The 22,514-nt window shown below is 42.4% G+C and overlaps 1 protein-coding gene across 2 annotated transcripts in view; it reads right to left on the bottom strand.

Annotated features, from left to right (window-relative positions):
• The window catches only part of LTBP1 (latent transforming growth factor beta binding protein 1), a 367,328-nt gene that overhangs the window by 221,058 nt on the left and 123,756 nt on the right, over positions 1-22,514 (bottom strand). The window lies entirely within an intron of this gene.

Genomic DNA, 22,514 nt, shown 5'->3' on the forward strand with positions numbered 1-22,514 from the left:
GCTTCTCTATCTACGGCAGCCAGTCTTTCTTCTTTACAGGAGCCAGGCAGAAAGCAAAGATGGTAGCAGCAGCTGAAGACAGATGGTCCGTCTTTGAGGAGTTAGGGACCGTACGAAGCAGTGCCCTTCCTGTTGCCACTGTGATGGGGACCGGCTCTGGGTCAGCCTTTCCTCTGCTATCCCCCGCCCACCAGAAGCAATTCTCCCCGCTTTATACTGCTTTGATTCGTCCAAGATTATAGTCTCAGAAAATCATCCAAGAGGCCTCTCTACAGGCCCTCAACAAAAGAAACTGTGGTCAAAATCTGAGCTTGGAAACAAAGAACCTTAACCAAATATGCCTTTAGAATTTCAAGGCAGGAATGAGGTCTCCAAGGTCCTCGGTCACAGCCTTTATTTCAGCACATCTAGTGACAGGGGATCTCATTACCCACAAAGACAGCACATTGAGTTATGGGCAATTCCTAGCAAGTGGTCTTTCTTCTTGAGCTAAAGTATATCCTCACAGTCCACTGCACCCATTAGTCCTGATTCAGCTCCCCGCAGCTCCTCATCTAATGCCTCTTCCACGCGATGGCCCTTCAAGTACTCGAAGACAACCACCAGAGACACAAAGAGAGCCGAAGGTAGAAGGGACGTGAAGACATCAGCTTGGGTTGGCCCTCTCACTTTGCAGAAGAAAATAATTCCTCCGGAGTACAGACACACTCACAGCTCTTTTCAAATATTTTTCCAAGACCATTTCTCATTCATCCATCAGTGGGTCTAACACAGGAAGAGATCAGGACAGAGCCTGAGGTGGGGAGATACCCTAGTAGCTGACCAGGACTTCAACACTTTCTATCAAGGGCCAAATTATAAATACTTCAGGGTTCTAGGCCTAAAGGACTCTGCTGCAACTGCTCAACTCTGCTCCGTTACAGGAAAGCAGCCTGTCAAAAACAGTATGTAAACAGATGGGAGTAGCTGTGGTCCAATAATACTTTATTTAAAGAAACAATTTTTTCCAGCCACTGCTTTGAATGCTCTTAAGACATTCAAAACTTTCCTAAGACTATACCTCAGAAATTTTAAAAACTACAACAGAATTCTGATTTCACGCTCAGACAAAATTCACCTAGTTTTATTCTTTACAGTAGCACCAAAAAAAAAAAAAAAAAAAAAAATCAGCCTACACTCTCAGTTGTCAAACCATGCTTACAAATATCTTGAGAATACTTTGTGTAAGTGTGTGAAGCCCAAGGAAAAAAAAAGAGACAACATCCTACTTCAAAAGAATATAAACTTATATTTTTTCTGGCTCTTGGTACAATAATGAAATTAGGAATGGTGTGCCAACTATTTTGTCTTCTCTGGCATTAAGTCTCAGCACCTGCCCTGCAGATGCTCACATCATCACCTAAATTATGCTCACTTAGGCAAACTGAGACATCCAAAAAAAGCAAGCACTTAATCATTATTCCCAATGCACCTCCCAGCTACAGTAGTCACTTTATAGGCACTTGAGAATCTCCGAGTCTATTGTTTTTTAAAAACTGATTATATGTCTTTGCCAAAAAAAAAAAAAAAAGTTGGCTTAGAATCATCTGGATTTTCAAAAAGGCAGAGACAGTTTCCTATGACTTAATTCTGATTTTTACAATGTTCACATCTTCTTGGAAGGAGAAGATACATTTTATGTCATATTTCCCCTTGTGTTTTACAAGAATTCTGGTATAAAGGAATCTAATTCTAAAGCAGACACTTGTATTCTCATCAGGTCCTCCTGTGTTGTTCACCAGGCATTTATTTCTTCTTTATAAATAACTTCAGTCAACCTCAAAATCAGTACTGAAAAACTCAAAACTGTTTGACACTAGGTTGTCATTCATAGCTTTAAGAGGATCTCCATAAATGTTAAAAAGATTAGAAAACGTACTTTATTCCCACGCCTTCAAAACCATTTCCAAATACCTAGGGTATTGTGAAAAGAGTATAATTTGTTAATGGTATTTTTGTTTTTTTTAATTTTTAATTGACTTGAGAGAGAAAGAGGGGAAGAGAGAGAGGGAGAGAGATGGAAAGAGAAAAAGATATCAATTTGTTGTTCCACTCATCTATGAATTCACTGATTGATTCTTGTACGTGCCTTGACTAGGGATCAGACTCGCAACTTTGGCATATTGGGACAACACACTAACCAGCAGAACTACCTGGCCAAAAACAGTTTACATTTTAAAGTACTCAAAACTAAGGTAACACTGCTCCTAGTTTCAAATCCCTCACATGTGACAAGCTGAAGACAATACCACTCATCTCTGAAGAGTTCAGCGAGAACTGAGTAACAGCGGCTTCTCCTATGGAGGCCATCTGGCCTTTAAGAGGCACCCTCCTCAAATGCTTGAATAAATTAATACTCGAGGACCTCAGGTACCCTGCATACAGTAGGTACCAAATAAATACGGAATAAATGAAGTGACCCAAAGGATGACTGTACAACCCCACAGAGACTAAGAACTCAGCAGATGCTGGAGTCATTGTGGTCTAAGCCTTGCTTCGCCAGTGAGGAAACTGAAGCCCATGGTTAAGCCAGCGGTAGAAGAACACTCTAGTGGCATTTATCAGCTAAGAATTACAAGTCAGAGAAGCAACAGTCAGGCCAGTCAGGAGTTAACAGGGAAAAGTGTGGACACAGCTTTGACATGCTTGGTCCCTCTGATGAAAAAATGTAATTTTTAGATCCCAATTAGGTAAATCGGCCCCAGAAATCTCAAGCAAGCACTTTCAGACCTTGGGTTTTAGAGGCTTGGCTAGGAACATCAATTGCCTGGAGCCATGCAGCACCTCCACTGGGCCTCCTAGTCAGTCAGTCAGTCAAGACACTCAAGAGTCAACATCCTGTCTGCAGCTTCTGCCAGCCCCTGTGTGAATTTATACCTCCAAGAAGAGGCACTGGCACAGGGTGTAAAACAAACCACAGATATTCGGAGTGAATGGCGACGGGGATGGAAGGGAAGCCGATACCCTTTCCATATAAAAAGCTTTCATTGCTCGTTCCCCATCGTTAATGACAGAAAAAAAATTCAAAAATGTGAAAAATGGTTCCTGACAAATGGACTTCAGTCTAGAAAAGAGCACAGTTGCCCTCTTTCAGTCATCAGACAAGGATGTGACCAAAAGCCAAGGCAGCCAAAGAAATAAATAGAACAAGTTCAAGACTCACATCAGATGTCATGAACAAATACCGTCTCCCCTGCACTCATCCAGAATGCTGCGACAGCACTTCAGCACCATCCAACTCAAACAGCAGGGACCCACTAGCACAGGCAATATCCTCTGGGAAGGAGAGGCACCCTTGCTGTGGTGAAAAGCTATCACCCTGCCCATTCACTGAGGCCAGTTTCAGGGAGACTTCAGAGCTGATCCCGTACACAGGTCACGTGGGACAGAAACTGAGCTAATAGCTAATTCTTCCACTTGCAGTTCCTTACTTGCCCGAAGGCCAAGAATTCTTTGAAGGACAAATCATAAAAGTATTAAATAATGCTTAGAATAACAGGCCTTGATTGTTCGGCTCTCCAGGCTTGCGTAACTCCTCCTGGACCGTTAAAATAATGCCCACAGAATACTCTGTGTTCCTCGAGAAAGGTGCTGTGTAAAGAGAAATGAGTATCAAATCTGTTACTTCATCAGATTGCTCCAGTCCTGGAAAACCCTCCAAGAGGGAACTCGGATGAGATTTCTAGTTTTGATGTGGGCACTTCTTCAGGTAACCTAGAGTTACATTCCAACACCATCTCTTGAATTTTTCCAGGTAGAAGTAACTACGTGAAGAGGTACAGAGATAAATAGTTGCTACACTGGCAATATAAATCAAAACCCCTGAGCTTCCTCTTCCTCCTCCTCCTCCTCCTCCTCTCAATTATCCCTTAATATTTATTCTCAAGGAAACTGTATGTCAGCTATTCATCTCTCTTACACACACATATACGATTTCCCTCCATTTTTACACTATAAGGAGACAGACCTATAGACAGGTAAAGAAAAAGAGTATGTTAAATCATTTAATAAGAGAATACATTTTTGGAAATACTCTTGAGTTTCTGAAAGAACTGCTTACTGCTCATCAAAGAGCAGGGATCAAATATACAGTGTTTAGAAATGTAAATACAGTCCCAAAAAATATTCATTTGGGCAGAAACGCAAATGCTACCTAGTCATGCACAGTCAAGTATGACTTGCTTGTCATTTCACTGAGAAAACAGAAACTATCTATAAAGACCCAGGCCTACCCAATTTAGCTGGATCTGTAGCTGTCCCGTCTTCCTCCAGATAAAGAAGGTGGTCCTTCTAAGGCCAACCCCTCCACTGGGACAATGGCCCCTCTTCCTCTCTTGCCCACTCAAAGACTTCCTTCTCAATTCATTCCCGTCAGTGTGCAAACATGCTGTAATGTATTATTTCCCACTGTCCAAGAGTACCCCACCACTCCTTGTCCCCACTCCACTCTACTGCAGATAACATACTATTTCAGAGATTTTCAACCACTGTGTCTCAAGTATTTTTAAAACATGGAATATCCAACTACTTAACCAGAGACACTGACCTCTTTTCCCTTAGGTTGTCAAATTAAAAAATGACAACCACCAACACAACAATAGACGTCCAGTGTGAGTGAATCAAAATGACACTTTTTTTGGTCAGATTGGCAAAAATATATATATATATATATAGGTGCACTGCGGAATTTTAGTCATTAGTTTATGTGTGCCGTGAGATGGAAAAGGTTGAAAATCACTGCTCTACTTCTCTGCTCCCCTTACAGCCACTCACTGGACGTCCCTGCTCCCATTCTCTCTTGAACCTGCCGCAATCAAGCCTTCCCTACCAACGCTTCACCTACGCTACCCATGTGAAGGTCACTGGTGGCTTCCATATTGTCAAATCCAATGGCCAATTCCCTGGCTCTCTCTTATTCAGACTTTCAGCTTATCCGACAGTAGAACACTGCTTCATAAAGTGCACTTTCTTCACTTGGCTTCGGGGTTACCCTACCTTCTCCCAAGCTTCTCTCTCCCACCTCCATGGCCACTGAGCTCAGTCTTTAGAGCCTTTTCTTTTCTTTCCTACCTCCCTAGATGATGACATCCTGTCCTAGCTCAGGGATCGAAGTCCCATCTATAGACTTCTATGTAGAAAATGTTTAAGTCTAGCCTGGACCACCTCCCTTCCCTTATGTGTACATATGGGTACTGAAGACGTGTGTGTGTGTGTGTGTGTGTGTCTGTATGTGTAAGAACCCAACCAGCCAACCACTTATGGAACTTTGCTAGGTAGAAGTCTAATGTCTCATGTACCCAAATCCAAACCTATTATTTTGCTAGTCTTCCCCCATCTCAGAAAATGCTAAGTCTATTCTGGACCTTTCGTCACCTGAGACTCAATACAGCAGCAGATCCTGTTAGCTCTATTTCTGGAAGTCAACAGTCTCTCAACACCTCCATAGCAATACTCTGGTGCAATCCACCACCATCTTCTGTCGGGATTATTTTGACAGTCTCCTTGTTGGACGTCCTGTTTCTGCTTTTGCCCTCCCACCGTTTATTCTCCACACAGCACTTGGAGCATCCTTTTTAATGTACGTCAATCAGATCATGGCACCTCTCCCTGCAATGGCTTCCAATCTCAATCAGAATAGGAGCCGATGACCTGTGAGGCCCTCCTCAGCTGTGACGACCTCCCTGACCTCATCGCTCCACCTCTCCCCAACCCTCTCACTCTGGCTCCCTCGCTCTGCCTCAAATGCCGGGCACCCCTCTGTCTCGGGCCTTTGCACTTGCTGTTCCCTCTGCCTTACATACTCTTCCCCAGATGTCCACAGTTTCCTCCCTCACCTCCTTCAAGACTTCTCCAGAATGTCACATTATCAAGAGGCCTTTCCCAACTATCTGACATAAAACTGCAACACCCTCACATCTTACCTATCCCCCATACCACGCTTCACATTTCCTGTGTATTATAATCTATTAATCTATTAATCTATTGAGTGTTTGTTTATTGTCATCAGAACACAAACTCCACGAGAGTCTCGTCGCTGCTATATACCCAATATGTGTCTCATAGTAAGTGCTCAAGAAGTAATTAAATGAATGAAAAAACTTCACTGACAGAAAGCTAAATAACAAATAATACTTATGTATGGAGTAACTGTTAGTAGTGTGAACAAAAAAAAAAAAAAATACACAGAACATGCCTATGAAAACTCCAGCCTCAAAATATTCTTGTTATATGCTATATTTGCCAGAGAGAAATGTTTTGGCCATAAAAGTTTCAGTTCAAGGGGAAAAAAGCAGAGTAGTTAGTCAGGAAACCCTGCAATCATTACAAAACACATGCTTCCCAAAATCATTAAAACATTACCCCCAAATGGCCAGGGATATAAAAAAGTAAAAATTTGCAATTAATGAGAGAATAAGTGAGTAAACAACAGGAAACAGAAATTTCCCAAACACTTCTCAATAGCAAAATAGACAATTATTTGATCCCCAAAATTTCACAATATGCAAAAAATCAAATTGACGAATGATGGAAACTTCTTCTAATTTTATAAATAAAACTTATGATGTGTATGGAGTTGAGTTTATAATAAACATATTTGTGATTTACTAAGTATCCACTCCCTTTGTTAAGCAAAGAACTAGGAAATTGAAAACACTGCTACCCATATTCTATGATCAGATGTGAATTGTCACCAGGTCATAAAAACTACCAAAAAGGAGAACTACATTATGGTTCCCCGCTTGAGGAGACTGGCTGAAGGACTAAGCAGAGATCTAGCAATAAAGATAATAGATTTTATCCCAAATTTCCACTTACTTCAGAAGTCAGGTCTAATTTCCTGTTTCACTCATTAATCTTTGTTTTGCCTTGACTAGAAAGTTAAAAACTAAGATTTTCACCTAGAATCACATTTTCTCACCTTCAGCCTTGCCCTGTATCCAGATGCCAATGCCCCTAGTAGGACTTTAAAAAGCACAGCTTGAGACTATGGGATTTTAGCTTCCCTTTTTTTTTCTTGGAGTTTTCCTTCTTTAAATCCCAGTCATCGTAAGTTCCCTTCTCTAAAAATATTTTTTAAAGGTCCTATTTTTTATCCCTGGAACAAAATCAAATATATTCGAAGGTATAATATATTTTACAGTCAAAAGACTAACTCTTACCCAACAAGTCGTTTACTTAACCAGCAGAATGTGACCCGATATTTGGGGAAAGAAAACACAGTGGGTAATAAAAGTGGAGAACCAGACAAACCAATGGTTTTTTGGCGTTTTCATTTTCTTGACCTGTTTTCTAAGATATTTTTCTTTAACATCCTAGACCCTGAGGGGAGTCAGCTGTCTAGGCCTACTTCAGTTTGTGGATGAGGAACCCCCGGGAAAGTTCAAGACAGGCCCAGGACCGTAGTCCCTTGCTAAAAGTACCACAATCAGGGGCAGAAATGGGGACAGTCTCAGTGGCCTGAAACTGTACGGGGTGGCCCCACAGTGCTGTCTTCAATATGACTTTAAAACCTCACCTGTCTACAACACATCTGGAACTCTCCTCTCTGTCCTTAATCCTGTATACCGGAGGACCTACTGTCCCCATCCCATCCAGAATGGACTATGGTGTCTGACATGCTGTGATAAAGAGTTGAAGAAACACATCCCCAAGATGACAGGACTGAAATCAGTGCATATCTTAAAAAGAACCAAATAAGGAAGTCAGGGAGGGACAGGGAGCTCACTTGACCTGTTTTCTCCATTCTGAGTTGCCAATGCAATCTCCTGCCTGGATCTAGAATGCTGACAATCATGGGAACCAGAACAGGGTTAAATGAGTTTGCCAAGGGATTTTTTTTAACCATCAACATTCAAGATGTTACTCTTTGTGAGAGTGTCTCCAAAGGGAGTAAAACCTTTTAAAAGATGCATTTTTTCATGTGAAAATCTCTACCTCCTTTAAGAACCTACACCAGTTCTGGCAGCAGCAACAGAGCTTTTGATACCACACCACAGCCATGGCGGGGAGAGGCTGAAGCACTACCGACAGAAAGGAGGATGTCACTATTGTCCCTGAGGGAACAGAACAAGTTACGGAGCAGTGAATACATACCTGTCTCCCTCCTCTAATACTCATTCAGTCTGGCTAGTTTGCATGGGCTCCTTACAGAAAAAGTGGGTTAGATACGCTTCACATGACTCGAATTTTCTGTCCCTTAATTTTGGAACTGAATCATGATTTATTTATCCCCACATTTGTTGTTTTCCTAAAGAGAAGTAAATGGAGGCATTTGTTATCGGCCTATCACTCACCATTTCCATAAATAACATCTGTTTACTTGTATGCAGAGAAGCAAGGCTGACTAAAAGGATAGATATCTACTGAGCTATGCGTTTACCGAGGAACAGATTTCATGACGTATTCACAAGCTTGGTTAAGTGAGGGCTGTTTCTCATGAGGGTCCCAGATTATCTCGACCATATATTCTGAGGACTAGGATTTCACATAGTCTATCTAATTACTTTGACAAACATTTCTCACCAAATCTGACTCCTTCAAAAAGAAAAATCAGGGTCCTTCCCCATCTAGACTAGATCCCACCTCCCCTCCCCTGCTGTGGTGTCCCCCAAGGACAGGCAGAAAATTCCCCAGGCAGGACTGTCCTGCGGGCCTCCCTCATGTACCTGCTTCCTTCTCATGCAGTTCTTGCTCCTAGAAAAGCTTTCCCCCTTTGTCCTCTACCACTCACCCTTCTGATGCGACTAAACTACCTTCTCGGCACCCTCGGCATGACCGAACGTTACAACCCTCCACCTGTACGGCGCTCTGCACATACTTCTATTTATGGCCACATCTCTACTTCTCCAACTTACCCTTGGCCTCAATCAAACCAAAGAAAACAGTTTATATTCTTATTCTCCTTGTCTATTCATAGCAAACATGCCACCTGGTGAGTTTTCTCTCTTTGGAAAGGGAAAGAATATATGGTGAGAGATGAGGGACACAGGAAAGAACAAGGGGAAGGAAATGAAGATAAGCGACCCGATGTAGTTATGCGCTCAGGCTGGGGATACATGGGAAATCCACCATCTACGGAAAGGGCAGAGGAGTGACTTTTACTCATACAACTCACACCTGTAAGTCTCAAAGCTGTAACAAAGTGAATACTGTCGAGGGGTCCACTATCCTCTTACGTGGACTTGGAAATTTCCCTCTTACACTAAAGGCAGACATGAAAAAGAGTTGCACTTTACAAAATTTAAATTCTGCTTTAAAGGAAAAAAAGTCAAAAGACAGGGCAGAGAAGGGAACTCAAACCCGCTCCCTGGCTAAGCATTCTGAGCCACTGAGGCGGCCAGGTCGGAAGTAGAAACCTTGATGTACCTCTCAGGGAGTCCAATTCTTTCACATAGGCAACAAAAGTCCAGAGCAAACAAAAATATTATGATTTGAACACATTTTATTTTAAGAAGCACTAAGGAAGTTGAAGATATGAACATTTTTGCAACTGCCAAAACACCTCTCAGATTTGATCTGGTGAAGCAATTAGTTAAATAGAAGAAAACTGGCATTTTGAAATCTCTGAAGTAATTTACAATTACAGAATCGGGGATATCCAAGCTCACAGAATACAGATTCTGTCATTTTTTTCCCCTCACAGCACAAATGTGTCTCTGGCTCAGTTTTTAAATGACTCCATCAAATGGCCCCGGCTTCTCTCCCTGAGGGATTACTGCCTAATTCAATAGATCTCATCATCAGAAAAGATTTCAGTCTAAAAATCCCTTTTTTTCAAAGTCATCATATTATATCTAACTATGCTCCAGTATCATGTGATAAATAAAATTAAAAAATGATTAGCTGGCCAACACAAAATGAATTGCTGATATGCAATGACGCCTTGTAAGTTTTCCAGCTGTCAGGTCATTCTTTTTAGGTTACTCATTTTCAACTTCCTCTCCTGCTTTTGACTCTCATCAGCATAGTGCCTCTTCCGTTAAACACCATGATGGTTTTAGGTTTATCTACAAATCCTTCTTCAAAAGGTGAAGTGTAACTGCTCACCCTTAAGCATGGGCTGGTCTTTAGAGACTCTTGTTTACAGGGACAGATTACAGCAGCAGTGATAACCTGTGACTTCAGAGAGTCATTCATAAAAGGCACTGCAGCTTCTGTCTCTGTCTGTCTGTCTGTCTGTCTGTCTGTCTGTCTCTCTCTCTCTCTCTCCCATCACTCACTCTGGGGGCAGCCAGCACCCATGCTGTGAAAATACTCGAAGAGCCAGGAGCCGCTGGAGAGGCCCATACGGCAATATACCGGAAGTCTCCTGCCAATGGCTGTATGAGTGAACCACCTCGAAAGCAGACCTTCCAGCCGCAGTCAAATCTTCAGATGACGTGGCAGCCCCTGCTGCTCCCCTGAGAGCAGCTTGAGCCGGAACCAATCAGCTAAGGTACTTCTGAATTCCTGAACCACAGAAGAAACTGTCAGATGTTTGCTACTTTAATCCACCAAGGTTTGGTGCAACTTGCTGCATCGCAGGATATAACTAACACAAACACACACGCACTCCTCTGCTTTTCCTTTCTGCCTAGATTCTGAGAAGACAGAAGCAGAATTTCTGGGCCTCTCTAGATGTACAGAGCACTGCCTACATGATGGATGGACTCGTGAAACGTGTACTGAGTTCCTACTAAGCTACAGAGCTCAAAATACACACCACGACCATGTAAGTGCCACTCACGTCCATTTCACCGACAAGGGCACTACAGCGACTTTCATCAGAAACTTGACCAGGGTCATTCTGTTAGGAAACGGTAGAGCTGAGATTTCAATACAAACCGTTGTGCTTTCCTCCCTACTCCAGTGCATCTTCTACACTTTCAATGAGCATTACTAGGAAAACCATACAACAGCATGTACTTGGGAAGGTTGAACAAGGGAGAAAAACAAACAGATTGAGCACATACTATGTGCTTGGCTGTTAGTTATCATATCCTTTGTCTCACTTCATTCTTACAACAGTCCTGTGGAATATGTGGTAAGATTGTTATCTGACAGAGAAACTAATATTCAGAGGTTTAATGAGACTGGATACAGTAAAACTATTCACAGGAAACACACAGAATAATGCCATCCAACCCATCTAACTCACAAGATCATGGCAGGGGCCATATGAAATAATTTGCAAAGATATAATTCATCAGCTGTTAAATACTATGCAAATACAAGAGGATATCGTTACATGTGGTCAGATCTTAGTGGGGCAACTGAGGAAAACTCAACTAGTAGTGACATTTACCTCATGATAGCTTACAGAGCAAAACCCACAAGAGCTTCTAAATATTGGAAAATTTCCCCTCAAGACATTTGCTTTCATAATCCTATATATTATTCAACACTCTAGAATAAAGTAAAATTCTCCTGTGGGTGCTGGTTTCTACATAATTTCTAGATAAGATCTGATTGCTTGACATTGTTTGAAAGGTATCAAAATGGATTTCAACCAGCATAGAAACCCACTTACTAGAAAGGCTAATTTTGCATTTGAATAATTTTGTTAACCAATTCTTTCCAGAATCTCTATTTTTGGATAATTTTTAAAACATGTTATTGTCATAAAAATCCTGCATATAATAAAGATGGCAAGCGTTTAAAATACAAATTTTGACTTTGTACTCACCTAAAAGTAAATTACACAGAGCTAACACAGCCCTCTTTTCAATAAATAAGGTTTGTTTTGACAATTTTTAACTCATGTTATTTTCGATTCCTAACAAACTTCTATGACTAACATGCAGGATATATTTTAAATAGTCAAGTAATGCGCTAATATTACAATATAACAATGAGTTAACGCACAGCAGTCAGTACAGTGGCCGGCACACAGTGAGTGCTAAATAAAGAGGAAGAGGAGCATGGAATCTACATAGTGTCTCCGATGGAAACAAATGGGCCTAGGTCCAAATTTCCTAATTACCCAATCTTCAGACACAAGAAGACAATTTACAATACCCTTGGCAAGTTTTTCAAAATACATATTACATGTTCTTGAGGTATATTAAGGCGTCGTTCGGAAACTGGGATCTCTGACAAGAAACACTACAAATCATATTCTCCACTAAGAATCTTTTAAAAACTCCTTTAAAAAGAGGCATCTAATCCTGCTATTTTTCCATGTTTGAGACATGGCAGAGCATGTCTGATACATATTTACGCACACACCCCTTCGCAGCTGCCTGAAAACCCACACGAAAAAGGATGACGAGTGAATAGGGGCCCGGCAGGACATCAGCGGCTTTCCCGGAAGGGCCCCTGGCCCGTGCTCCTGCACTGGAACTGGAGACGACCTCCGTCCCATGGGAGCAGGGGCTCCTGAGACGTGAGAACACTGTTAAAAATCCTGATGGGTCCTCGAACATAACAAACAACAACACATGAGGCCCGGCTGAACCCCAGGCGAGGCAGAACAATTCTCCAAGTGTTTTGGAGATCTTGGGAACTGATGGAATTGACCCACCCACCCTCTCTGTCCATCTGCCAACTCACCCTAAGCTTTCTTAGAAGCCAAGGGGTGTGGACGGGGCTAAGAGCTAAAAAAAGGGAGTGAAGAAAAGAACTCAAGCAGCTGGGGTTTCCCTGTCTACAAGGCGATCTTTGGGGCTCTGAGCAATCAGGACACGCAGCTGTTAGAGGGAAGGGCACAAATAGGACATGTGTGAGCTGGGGTCTTTGCCTACAACATGATGTGAGCGATGCTCACTATCCCAAGTGATGGGATGGTATAGTAAAGCCACGTGCTGCAATACGGGAGGCAGAAGGAACAACCAGCCATAAAAGCCAGACCTCATGAAGACTAGGACATATTTCAGTAACTGGGAAGACATTATGAATCCAAAATACTTTTAGCGACCCACTAAGAGTTGCCCTATCCCTAGCCCTTTACAGAAAACGCTGCAGAAATGCATTATTGTACCTAACACTAATGTCATACAAAACTTCTCTCTGGCTCTTTCTGCTTCTACTTGGTATTCCACCTCTAATTTAGCTGCTTAATGTTCCACTGGAACTTACAAATTCCTTGACAGAGTCTGATTAATTTTATCAATATCACCCCACCTTAAAGGCAGCTGGCCAGCTCAGATAGGTTTTTCTTGAGCCAAGTATCTACCCAATTTTCAGTCTACTATGGCAAGAAAGGGAGGTGGCCCAGAATGGCATTTTTGCCTACGTATCCTGTCTGATTAAAACAGCATCATGTACTCAACTGAAACTCACAACTGACTTGTCCAAATTGCTTTTAAAAGTAAATTTTCTGCCACACTGATAAGATGATCTAAGAAAAGCTGTAGATGTCAAAGTAGTTGGCAAGGCGGCAGACCAGATCCGTGCCTTCTCCATGGTAGGAGGAAGAACGCGACCACACAAGGCCTCTTAAAGCTCTCAAAACAGCACACCGTGATTCCACCCACGCTGCGGTGGTCAAAGCAAGTCACATGGCCAAGGTCAAAGTCAACGGTGTAGAAAAGTCCACTATACCCACAGAGTAGCCAAGGCAAGAGTGGGGAGGGGAGAAAATTATGCGTAAATAAGATCTGAATGTGTGGGAGGAAGAGCTCTGGTTTCCGCTGGATCTGAGTCTGAGGCAGGTGGCACAATCATGAGGTGCACCTGTAGCCACTAAGTGAGGTTCATTAAAGCAGCAGCTGCCAGGGCGTGTGAATCCGGACAGCAATCCCACCCAAGAAGCCCAGAGTCCATCGACCAAGGGAACGGGCACCGCCACCCTCTCACCTGCTCTACAGATGCTTTTCTTTCTCTCACCAGAGCTTTCTACATCTGTTTCTAGGATACAGGGATTTTCAAATAACGATGAGGTTTCTCACAAAAGCAACCACTGCCTATTAAAATGTTTTTATTTAGATTAAAAAAAAAAAAGCTGGAACCTTGAAAGAACAAACTTGTGAAGTGCAGTTAGAGCGACAACTATTTTTTTTTAATGTGGATAAAAAAGAAGCTCCAAAAAAATGACTGTTTAAATAACATACATATTTATATATGATCGAATACATGTGCATGTGTGCATATATACATATAGATACATTATCAACATGTATATCTCATGGTTTAAGGTTTGCCTGTCAGAGAATGACTCAGTACAGCGATACTGCAATTGCCTCTTAGGGAAGAAAGGCTTTCCTCCTACCCCAGACTGTGTGAAGAAAGAGGAACAAGGGCAGCTGGGTTTGGGTTTATTTGCATTTCAATTTCACAAGGAGCTAATACTAAGTAAATATTTGAAAAATAATGCAGAATTAAAATAACAGACAATTACAACAACAACAAAGTCTTTTTAAAGAAATGTTATATAAAAACATAAGAAAAGTACTGAGGTCTCTCCCTCCAGGAGGGGCACCAACCCACCACCAGGGAGCCATTTTCCATGCTAAGAGGGCGCCCTCTGAGGGGGCCAGCCCCGAAAGAAGGCATCCTTCGTTCTCTGCAGAGCATCTCCTGGGCAGTGTTCTGTGCAGTCTTGTTTATTTTGAATCGAAACTATCATTTCAACTGTAATAGGGATTCACTCCCTAGAAACTATTTTCCCACTCAGAAGTAAAATCAAGTAAAGCCCTCATTTCCTGGTCCTCCCCCAGAAAAGTTAAGGCTAAGTACCATCTCTTTCTTTTTTTTCTAATGCAAGGGTTTTTTCCCTCCAAACATGTTGCTTTGTAGTATCCCCCAGGGAACCTGCAAATTCATTATGTGTTATTCTCCCCTAGAAATAACACATTTTGAGCACAGAATATTTTGGAGCCATACAGTGCTTATTTTTCAATATCTCAAACTCAGTCTCAACACCCAGAAATATCCTTGGATTGGTTAGTTTGTTTGTTATGAAACCTTGAGCCCTTGGGAATCTAGATTACATAATTCCTCACTCTGGGTTTTCCTTCTTGGTTGTTTCCATATTGCTGAATAAGCTTCTTGGAAGTGTTTATAATCAATCTATGTCCACTCTTCCCCAGCTATCTTAAACTGTGTGGGAGCAATCCGGAGACAGAGAGGGTATTCGTGTGCACATACCTTCCTGGCCGGGGATAGGATCGAACAGCTCCTGCGTAAAACATACCACCCACTTTCACCCCACAACGGAGGCACAGTGGCCATGACAAGACCACACATGGAACTTTCTCTGCAACAGGAAATGCCCTGTCCTTCAGGGGAATTCCTAACTTCAGCAAGGCCCGGGGTTAACCTCTCCCAACTGCTTTCTTTCTTTTTTTTTTTTTTAAGATTTTATTTACTTACTTTTAGAGAGAGAGGGAGGGAGAAAGAGAGGAAGAGAAACATCGGTGCCTCTCCTACACAACCCAACCTGCGACTGAATCTGCAACCCAGGCACGTGCCAAGACTGGGAATCAAACCTGCAGACTTTCACTTCGTGGGATGATGCCCAACCAAACTGAGCCACACCAGTCAGGGCCTCGGCTGCTCTCTTAATTGTTAGTTTGTACACAGTATGCTGAGGCTTTGCTGTCTAGGTGCATAAGCCAACAGGGACCTTGCCAGGAATGACTGAAGAACGGATAGTTTTTTCTTCTAGTCATTTTTCATGCTAACATCCACACTGTCAAACAACTGGAAAGCTGGATCCAGGTTCCTGATTCCCACACAAAACTGCATGGAGGTGACCCAGCGGCTTCAGGGACTTGTTGCTTTGGCAAAGGCAAAAGCTTTACCATCATCATTCCTTCTTTAAAGCAGTGTGTTTTCACATGTAGTATTCCTCTTAGATGCTGAATCACTTCCTTATTAGTTTTCATCAACTTCTTGCAAGATAGCTTCTGGCTGGTACAACTTCCACTGCCACTTAGTATCCACTGGATGGGCATGGGGCCAATCCCAAAGACACATTCATCTGCACATGACAAGCTTAAGGTAGTGTCCAGGCAGGGAAGTCTTCCAGGGCTGCAGAATGTGTGTCAACAGGATTCTCTCCTTCCAAGTGCCCACTTCGTCCACCTGCAAAGCTCTGCCCTAATGGGACTCCCAACCAATCGGAAACTATCAGAAAGGGCACCTCAGAGAACTGGAGTTGCTGACACACTCAATTTCCCCTTCTGCTCCTCTTTTTCTTTCCTCACATAATCTATCCTATCACTTATAACCCAAATTCTAACATCCCAGCGAGGCGAGGGGGTGCTTTGAAGCAGACTCTTCCTCGTCACCATTTTCAAACTGTTTCCTCTTCGAAGAGCTCCCTGTCACAGTTCACCCTGCACATAGACAAGAATTTGTCTCCAGCTGTTCTCATCTGTACTTATTACAGCTCCATTTGCCTTTATCTAGTTGCCCCTGGAAGGTCTCTCCCCTCTTTTGCAAAGAGTCAGGAAATGCAGGATGAATTTGGTCCTCTTATCCCATGATCGGGGGGGGGGGGGGGGGGGGCAGGGCAGTCTGAAGGTACCACAGACACCTTCCCTGTGGAGGTAACTGACACTGGGTAAACAGAGCCTTTAACCAATGTTTGCCCACCTCCTGCAACGGGGGTGGGCATAAGCTCAGGACTATCCAGGCCAAATACTGCCTTTATCTGCTAACTTCCAGATGTATTTTGCCAAAGCAAAAATCTTGGATGTCTCCTCTAACCCTGTGCCGAACCACTTACTCCCCTCAGGAAGGGCAACCTGGAACAGAGACAGTTGTATGGGTAACCTCTTTGTTGTATACTTTGCAACCATAGAGAAATCTTCACACCAAAGGGACTAGACAAAGAACATGTATAAATGACCCGTGGACATGGACAACAGTGTGGGAATTGACTGTGGGAGCGGGGAGGGGGTGGGATAGGTAGAGGAGGGCAAAGGGGGAAAAATGGGGCAACTTTAATCAAATAAACACAATTAAAAAAAGAAAAGAGAAAAGAAAAGAAGAGAAAAGAAAAGAAAAGAAAAGAAAAGAAAAGAAAAGAAAAGAAAAGAAAAGAAAAGAAAAGAAAAAAGTCTTCACACCAGGCACATGAACTTCAGTTTGTTACTAAGGGAGAGATACTATTTGCCATGAAACCCTGAGATGCTTTCGTGTCTTACGCTTCTTCATGTCACTGTGCACACAGCCTGAAGGCTAATGCTAGCACTTTTAACCACAGTGTCAATCAAAGGGTAAAGAGGGGGTCTAGTGCCTAAAGGGTCCATACCTGGGATCATGGACTGTGGTCAGGCCAGAACTGGACTTGGCAGGGACTTGGGCAGCGAGCCCCCTGCTCAGGCCTGAGACCTGGGAGGCTGTTCTACCTTCCAATGGGGGAGCCCCATCAATGGCTGCTGGGCAGAAGCTGGGCTGCCTAGCGTGTGGCAAGGACTGAGAGCGGGCAGCACAAAGGGATACGGTGTCACCGGTGGTCCCTGTGTACATGATTCCTGCACCACTATGGCTGCTATGGAAGCACAAAGATTATGTCTAACACTTTAAGTAAAAATAGTAAATGGGCTCATGCGACCTTCTTTCTGTAATTTAACACTACCACGTGTTCGCAAGGCCAGTACTCAATCTCTTCCCATCTCAACACAGCAAAAGATAAACTGGCAAATTCTTTTATGACTTGTATTGGTTGAAAAAACTTTAGGAAGGCAGTATATCAAAGGCGGCATCTGCCTTTCCTGAAATTCGAAATGTTGGCTTTGTTGAATTTAAAAAACTAAGAATTCACATTCTGTATAACAACTTTGAAATATAAATTACCTATTTAAAAGCTAAGTCCATCTGGATAGGAAAACAACTGAAATTGGCAATGAGAAACTGCATTTAGAAAAGTTTAAATTTCTAAATATTTCCAAACTTTAAAATGATATGACAAAAAAAGAGACGAAGCAGGTGAATAATTAAATCAGAGGTTTCTGATCTTTGAGCTCTAGGACTCGGTATCATCTGCAAACCAGCTGCCTTGGGAATCGTTTTCGTCATGCAGGTATTTCTGCTCATCCTAAATATCTCCTTTATAAGAAACTGCACTCTACCTTAGTAAGCTCTCCAGGACTTACAACCCTCCTGATAAAAAAAGGTCCTTCCACCGCAGTCTATAACAGAAATTTTCTGGTTTTAACATTATCAATCATCCAATGGTATTTTTACTGCATCAGCAGATATTCTGATGTGGATATTTATTACCCTCAAGGCCTTTTTCTAGAGGGTTGTGCCAAACTAATCTCTTTATGCGTGAGTTGTTTGGGGTTGCTCCTGAGCATATGGTATTCTAATACTCTCAACTGACTGTTTTAATAACATTGCCTTTCAAATGTTATCATGTCATTTCAACCTTTCTTCTTCCTCTGTGTTAAAAATACTGCTCAAGCAAGCACAAGAGAATTTGGTTTACGTATTCAATTCTTTCCTAGAAGTCACCAAGGAAGATACTGGGTAAAGAAGACCCCTCTACCCTACACGATCTTTAGGACTTCTGAGAGAGCCAATGAACTCCATTCTTTGAAACTTTTGTAACTACCTATTTGGAAATAATGTTGTATTTTCATGTTATTTTTAACATAACATGGCCTTTAGTAAATTCACAAGGTTATGAAACCATGATAACCATCTAACTCCATAATCTTTCATCACCCCGAAAGAAACTGCTTACCCACCAAAAATCACTCTCCATTCCCCCTGTCCGCAGGCCCTAGAAACCACTAATACACTTCCTTTCTGTGCAGACATTTCATACAATTTGCCTGTTCTGAACATTTCATTCAAATGGAATCATATTATGTGATCTGGATTCTTATGTGTCTAGATTCTTTGCGTATGCTCTGTCTCCAAGGTTCATTCACCTTGTGGCACGTACCAGTATTTCATTCCCTGTCATGGCTGAAAAACGAATCATAAGACATTCCGCTTATCCTCTATCAGTTAGCAGACAGTTTGGTTGTTCTTGCCTTTTGATCATTATAAATAACACTGCGACAAACCTTTGTACACAGGGTTTTGTGTACACATATATTTCCAGTTCTATTGGGGATATACCTAGGAGTGGAATTCCTGGGTCATAGAGTAACTCTCTGTATAACTTTTTTGAGGCGCTCAGGTGACTTCTTCCTGGGATTCAGCCTAGCTGTACGGCTGTTACTGGTTCATGCAGTGAATAGTTACTTCCATCAGTATCAAAAGGCTTTCTCTAAACTTTCCCCATTGCTACGTGGCCTGCCACTCTACCATCAAAGGGAATTAGACTCATCTGACGCCAGGCAAGTCTTACCAGTGGCTTCCTGGTAGCTCATGTTTTTCTGGCTGCCTTCAAACTAAGTAGAGATATATCTGAGAATTTTCACAGGGAGGCGGCGGGTTGCTGTGACAATGAAGGACACTTGGTGAGGGTTTCAATTGTCATGCTCCAGGCATCAATCAGGTCCAAAACCTAGATATTTTTAGTAGACAGAGAGACTGTGAGTCTCTAGGTCAGCAGCTGGCAAACTACAGCCCATGAGCCAATTCCAGCGAGCTGCCTGATTTTTCAAAACCTGCCAGCTAAGAATTATTTTTACATTTTTAAATGGTTACATTTTAAATAGTTATATAAATACCTATAAATAGCATCTTCAATTTGTGTCTTGGCTCAGGAAGCCTGAAATATTTACTATCAGGTCCTTTAGGGAAAAGTTTGTTGACCTCTGCTCCAGAGGATACTCCTGCCAATTAAAATCTGTTAAGACCAATGAATAAAGCAGAGCCCTGTTATCATCACTCGAGACGGCCATTAATCAGAGACCACCCAACCCAGAAGGCCAAGTTACCCAGGAAGTGACTCGGCAGGCGGGTGAACACGTAGCACCGAAATAAGAAGCGCAGTGGTCACACATGGACAGCGATGGCGAGTTATGTCGCCGCAACTTGGGGAAATTCCACTAACATTTATTCCTCACAATTGAGAGCATCTCACTAGCCACTTGATAGTTTGTGTTTTCCTCTCTACTTTGCTTTACCTGCAGAGTGTTTGAGTGAACACTTGAACACATTCTGGTTTACTGAACCCATCATCCTCAACCTCATCCTTTCCCTGAGTATTCTGACCATTTCTCCTTTTGCCTACCAGGTGTCAACAGCAAATCTTTATTCACTTGGGTTTGGAGCATTGCTGCCTCCTCCTATTATAAGCTAATTAAGTTACACAATGATTACAGCTCAAGGAATACATTATTATGGCTGCCTGCAAGGTAATATTATACCTACCAACTGGTAATTACTCTAGACCAAGTTGTTCTTTTTTTTATCCCACTTAAAGAGGGAAAATGCTTGTTTCTTTGCCAAATGAAATATTTTCTCTAGTTCCCAAAGCTTCTCAAAGTAATGGCAGTGGACTGTTAGCACACGCCAGTGCCTCAGTTTCATCCCAAGATTCATCATGCACAATGGGTCATAACACTCCTATTTTTCTAAAGAGTCAGAATTATCTACTCCTATTTCAAGTCCTTCAGTAAAAGGAGTTTTGTCTATTTGCATTTGCTCTGTTCTATAAAGATGGAAAAGAAGATACAAAGTTTCTGTTCTTCCTCAGACTTCCTTTCTTTTCTGTTACATGTAAGGTTTCCTTGGGGGCTCCTTTTAGTCTAATGGAAAGTTCCACATGGGGATACTACTTTTCGATCTTTATTATTACTCCCACCTTCTTTCTAGTTTTAATCTTTCTATTGTTGTTCTTACTCCGTTTTGCTATTTTAGTATCCTAATAGTCCTGCCAAACTACCTCTTTTTAAAACTTTCCCATTAGCCCTCCAGCTCTCAGTAGAGGTCTGGCCTCAGCAAAAAATAGCCCCATTTCCTTTCCTGGCCCTCCTATATGACTGTTTGTTAGTTCCTGGGACTTTTTTTTTTTTTTTTTTGAATGACCGCCAACTTTTTTTTCACTGGGGGGGGGGGGGGGGTTGGGCAGTTGGTGAGCAGAGAAGTCCGTCCCTGTGTTCATGTGTTAGCCTAAATTACTTTACCAGCTCCCAACTACGGGGAAACTACATTGAAACAGGATGGGTACGAAATTTATGGACAATACAGATAAGGAACTTACCTACACATTCTTCTCAAATGTATTTTCATCTTTCAGAAGACAGTTCAACAAAAGTTTGAGAGTTTAAAATATATACATCCACAGTGGGAATTTTCCTTCCAATAACAGATCATCGGTAAGAAACCAAAACCACAGTCTAGTCTCGAGTCTGAATGCCAGTGATTCTCAGACCATCTTTCCCCCACACCTTCAGGTAGTTATAAATTCCCTTCTTCATCAGCAGGATCGTAAGCTTTCAAACATTCTCTTCCCATCATATTCTAATTTGGGAATGCTTCTAAAAAATATATCATCTATATAAAACCCCAAGGAAATAAGAAGTACCTCTTTTTTATTTTTTTAATTACATTTTATTGATTATGCTATCACAGTTGTCCCAATTTTTCCCCCTTTGCCCCCTCCACCCAGCACCCTCTACTCCCTCAGGCAGTCCCCACACCATTGTTCGTGTCCATGGGTCATGCATGTAAGTGCTTTGGCGACTCCACTGCCTATACTGTACTCTACCTCCTCATGACTATTTTGTAACTACCTATTTGTACTTCTTAATCCCCTCACTCCTTCACCCATGTTAAGATTAGAAAATTTACCCTACACACTGAACAGGGATAGTCACACAGAATAGACTATGAAGCACTTAAAGGATCTTTAAAACAAGATGGACACACCTACTGTTTTGCACGTGACATGGAAGTTGTCTCGCCTGAAGGGCAAGGATTTCTCCATTTCTCCCTCCCTAAAATCTCAGGCCTTGCTTTCCTCATCATCCCAATACACCTCATCAACACCCCGCCTCGGGTCCCTGAGCAGAATTCTCACAGGATGCAAAGTGGGATGCACAAACTTTATATTTGATGCTCTTTGTGGCACGTGACCAACTCTAAGGGAAGGAGCCATCATTCTAGAAGAGTGACCAGTTCTGGGAGGTAGGGGTGGGCCCAGGGAATCAAATCCACACAGACAGAGACCTCTGAAGTGCCAAACGGTAGTAAAAATTCTATCCCAGCTATTCGAACGCATGACTCTTGGTGGTGAAAGCCGGTCCTTTTCAAGCTCACGACTGGCATTCTCTTCCATAATTTATGGTGCCGGCAATCAGTCAACGTGAGACTGAGCAGGAAGCTGCTGCAATGAGTGTGCGTGTCTAGCTCCTGCCTTTGAATGGTCTGCGCCTCACTCCAGAACGCTTTCTCCAGATGCTGCCAGGAGACACTCTGTAATACCTAAACCACAAATCATCACATTCCCCACCCTCGGAGCCAGGGCTTGTCCTTGAGCTTCCCACACGGTGCGATATTAACCATGCTGGCCACTGATACAATGGCTCTTTACAAATCCAGAGGAAAATCTGCCACGCCATCTGCTTGATACACTAAGAAGTGGACCGCCGAACAGACCAACACCCCCTGGAGGTGTGTTCAGAGAAGTGGCACAGGCCGTT

Source organism: Pteronotus mesoamericanus, unplaced genomic scaffold, assembly GCF_021234165.1.
Source record: "Pteronotus mesoamericanus isolate MK-2021 breed Mesoamerican mustached bat unplaced genomic scaffold, CSHL_Meso_final contig_101, whole genome shotgun sequence".
NCBI classification, from domain to species: domain Eukaryota; kingdom Metazoa; phylum Chordata; class Mammalia; order Chiroptera; family Mormoopidae; genus Pteronotus; species Pteronotus mesoamericanus.